This window comes from Chrysochloris asiatica, unplaced genomic scaffold, assembly GCF_000296735.1.
Source record: "Chrysochloris asiatica unplaced genomic scaffold, ChrAsi1.0 scaffold00381, whole genome shotgun sequence".
Lineage (NCBI taxonomy): Eukaryota > Metazoa > Chordata > Mammalia > Afrosoricida > Chrysochloridae > Chrysochloris > Chrysochloris asiatica.
In genome coordinates, this window is record NW_006408899.1 from 1,056,807 (window position 1) to 1,061,218 (window position 4,412).

At 42.2% G+C, this 4,412-nt stretch overlaps 1 pseudogene; it reads right to left on the reverse strand.

Annotated features, from left to right (window-relative positions):
* Positions 1-1,429: 1,429 nt before the first annotated feature.
* On the reverse strand, positions 1,430-2,377 carry LOC102826868 (annotated as a pseudogene).
* Positions 2,378-4,412: the final 2,035 nt, after the last annotated feature.

The window sequence follows — 4,412 nt, forward strand, 5'->3', positions numbered from 1 at the left end:
TCCTTGTAGTAAAAAACCATGAAGTAGAGATTACATCTATGTGGTCTGCCATTCTGCTGGAAGCCCAGAAACTACTTCTTACCTACTATTAGTGGGTGCATAGCACATAATAGATAGAGTTCAATGTTTTTGATGTTATTGTCAAGTGTTCAGTCAATTCTAACTCATAGCAACCCAGTATAGGCCGTAGATCGTTATGGGAATACAAAGACTTACCTTTCTTCCATGAGTAGAGTTCAATAATAGTTGTTAAAAGGAAAAGATAATCAAATAATCAATAGGTAGAGGGGGAGATAAGCTTCCTCTCAGCTACAGAAAATAGTACTGCCTTGAAGCAAATGACTATCATGAAAAATGTTATCATCCTACTTAGACTCTTCAGAGCTACATGATTATGAATCCTTTCCCAATCTCACTGTGTCCAGTCAGTGGTGGTGTTCACAAAACTAGCTTTGTTCTATGTGACTCCTGACCAGAACCAGCATGACCCCATGTTACCCAGAGAGGCTTAATTAGCAAAGCAATTTTTCCATGTGTTATAAACATGGCTAGGGAAAATTAGAAATAAGAGGGAGATATAATGTGCATGTGTGTAAAAGAGAGAAAGAATAAACAGAATTGATGATGGGGAGAATAACTTGAAGGAAGATTAATACAGAGTCAGAAATAGAGATGGAGGCAGACTGATTCCAAGTATAAGGTAAAAACGGAGACAACACCAAACCTCTCAGTCCCAATCATTTCTTTTCTCCTGGATAATTTTAGAATGGAAACGATGTGATTTTAAAAGGTACAAGCTCAGTACTTACACCAGGGGATTTATAGAAGAGTAGTTGAGATAGTCTAGTGTGATTTGCACCTGTTCCTGACTTCACTTCTGCTTAGATGTATAGTGTCAGAGCCTCCTAAGAACTCAAGAACCATTTCTGTTAATAGCTCCAAGGTAGGACACAAACTTTACATGAGATGATGGGAACAGTAATGATCACATTCACTGTTATAATTCACATTAGAAGTCACAAAGCATTTTCACTTAATGTATCTTTTCATCCTCATAGCTACAACAGAATTGCCCCCTAGCTTGGGAGGCACTACACAACAACCACAACAACAGGCTCAAACATCAATAATGATGATGACGTAGGACTGGGCAAAGTTCTGTTCTTTGGCACATAATTTGCTTTGTGTCAGCACCCATTCAACAGCAATTAGCAGCAACAACAGAATTCAAATCCTTCAGGTATTTTAGAACCCATTTACAGATGAAGAACCTGAGGTTGAGAAACGGGCAATGACTTTCAAAAACAATATAATCAGAAAGAAGTAAAAGTGTAGAACCAGTGACTTCTTGGTCCCTTTCCTCCACATCTTTCAGACAGTGTACTCATTTGTCTTCCCCAACAACATTTCCGATGATCATTGAGTGTGCTCATTGTGTTTGGGGCAGCAAGAACCTCGTCACTGTTCTCTTCAAAGCATCCTTAAGCTCTCCGTTCCTCATGCTATAGATCATGGGGTTCAGCACAGGAGTGATGAACGTGTAAACCACAGACACTACCTGGCCCCTCTCAGGAGAGTAGCTGGAGTTGGGGCACAAGTGGATGAGGCTTCCGCATCCATAATGGAGGAGGACCACAGTGAGGTGAGAGGAGCAGGTGGAGAAAGCCTTGTGTCTCCCCTCTGCCAAGTGGATCTTCAGAATGGCAGACACTATGAAAACATAGGAAAGACTCATGAGCAGGAATGGGATGGTGAGGACAATGATACTGAACACAAACAGAATGATCTTGTAAACCCAGATATCTGCACAGGCTAATATCATGACAGGGAGGGTATCATAATAGAAGATGCTGATTTATTTGCTGCTTCAGAAAGGGAATTGAAAGATGAGCACAGTCAGCTGCATGGCCAAGATGAATCCCAACACCAGAGACCCCAGAGTCAGTTGGACACATAAGCTCCAGCTCATGATGAGAGTATAGCGCAGAAAGTGACAGATGGCCACACACCGGTCATAGGCCATGATGGCCAGCAGAATGCAATCTGCACTGCCCAGGAAGATGAAGAAGAACATCTGGACACCACATCCAGGAAGGGAGATAACAGTTGTCTTTGGGGACAGGACACTGGCCAGAGTCAGAGGGGCTATGGTGGAGGAATAGCAGATCTCCAAGGCTGCCAGATTGGCCAGGAAGAAGTACATGGAGGTGTGAAGAGAATGATGGATCCTTATGAAAAGGGAAATGGAGAGGTTGTCAATGATGCTGGTCAGGTACATAATCAGGAAGGCCACAAAAATCAGCATCTGCACCTCAGGGAGTTTGGAGAAGGGGTGAAAATGGAAGTAAATCTTCTCAGTATGGTTGACATTCTCCATATGCTCAAAGCATCTAGCCTGCTAATGGCACAATTTTCTGCCTTGAGAACAGATAAATGGTAATACATAGATGTTATTGTTGAATATCTGCACAACTCTTGGCTTCACACTTCCTTAGCCTTCTCAATTCCAACCATCTTTACCTCTAGTTAAATTTAGATACTCAGTTCCTGCAAGAGATTTTTGTTGTAGCCATCTGAGAATAGTTTCCCACCCAAATCTTAAACCACAATATTCTCGGATCATAAACTCCTCTCTTCCTTTGTTTATTAAGAGCATAACCATCTAGTTTCAATCTCTGATCTGCCTTTAACAGCACAATGACCTTGGAAAACTTACTGAAACTTTTCAATTCAATCTCTTTATCTTTAAACCAGAGATGATGGTAGGGTACAACTCTTAGGGTTGTTCTGAGAAGTAAAAATTTCTGATCCATAGCTAACTTTCTACAAATGTTGACAAGAATCGTTAATACTAAACACTTCTTCCTTCTCTTCAAAATCACCTTGATGTCTCAAAACAAAAAGCATTGTTGTCCAGTCAGCATTGACTCATAATGACCCTAAAAGCCAGTGTAGAACCACCCTGTAGGCTGTAATTTTTATGGAGTCCTGGTGTGGCACTGTAGAATAAGCACCAGACTGCTAACCATAAGGTCAACAGTTCAAACCCAACAGCTTCTCCTTTGAACCCTGTGCAGGTTCACTGGAAGTCTGAACCAACTCCATGGCACTCAGCAATAATGACAACGAAGTCTTTATAGAAGTAGACTGCACATCTTTATTCCATGAAGTAGCTGGTGGGTTTGAACTGCCATCACCATTTTGGTTAGCAGCTGAGTGCTTAAACACTGGGCCACCTGGGTTCCTTTTCATCCTCCAGCTCCCTGAAATAGCTTCCTTCAGACTTTGCACCCTGCTCCATCCACTATAGACGTATGGTACACTTTTCAGTTCATCTTTCACCATTAGTGCCACTATCCTTGGAGTCCTGGTGTGGCGCTGTAGGCTAATGTGCTGGACTGCAGAGTCAGTTTGAACTACAGGATGGGTGGTTCAAATTCACTAGCTGCTTCTTGGACACCCTATACAGGGTTGCTATGGGTCAGAACCAAGTCTACGACACTTAACAACAACAACAAACATCACTATCCTTGGCTCACTGACCTACTATCAAGTCCATTGTTTTTGTTAGTTACCACTGAGTCAGGTCTTAACTGATAACAACACAACAAAATGATGTCCAGGTCTTTCTTCCTAGTTTCTTCTTAGTCTAGAAAGTCTGCTGAAGCCTTTTCAACATCACAACAGTATACAAGTTTCCATGCAGTTTGGCTATACATGAATACATTGGCCAGGAAATGAGCCCCATCTTCCACGAGAAAGGTGAAAATTCTATCACACTTCATGTCATATGCACCATTTTAATTTCAGGCTGAACATGGCTAAAGAAGATCACAAAACTCATTTACTAATGCCACGGCAAAGTTACACTAGCACTATATACACAAGCTCTGTCCCCAGTCTTGAATCCCCGGTCAGCAACACTTGCGGTTCCTACTCAAGACTATTACAAATCTTGTTGGTCTTTTCAAGTCCTCTCTTCTGCCACCTCTTCCATCACCCATAGCAGATGACCTGCCTCTAACTTCTAGAAAAATAAATAAATAACAAAAGCTATAGTGCACTGGGGAGTCCTGGCGCAGCACTGTGGGCTAATGCTCCAGACTGCAAAGCCATTTGAACTGCAAAGTCGGCAGTTCAAGCTCACCAGCTACTCTTTGGAAACCCTATACAGCGTCGCTATGGGTCGGAGTTGACTCAACCGCACTTAACAACAACAACATAATGTACTGGACCACAACATCAGTTTGAGCCACAAGGTCGGTAATTCAAACCCACCAGGTGCTCCTCAAAAACCCTATACAGGGTCGCTATGAGTTGAAACCAGCTACACAGCACTTAACAACAGCAACAACACCTAGAGGTAAGTCACCCTCATTCTCACGAGTTCTGTTACTGTAATGTTCTCTACC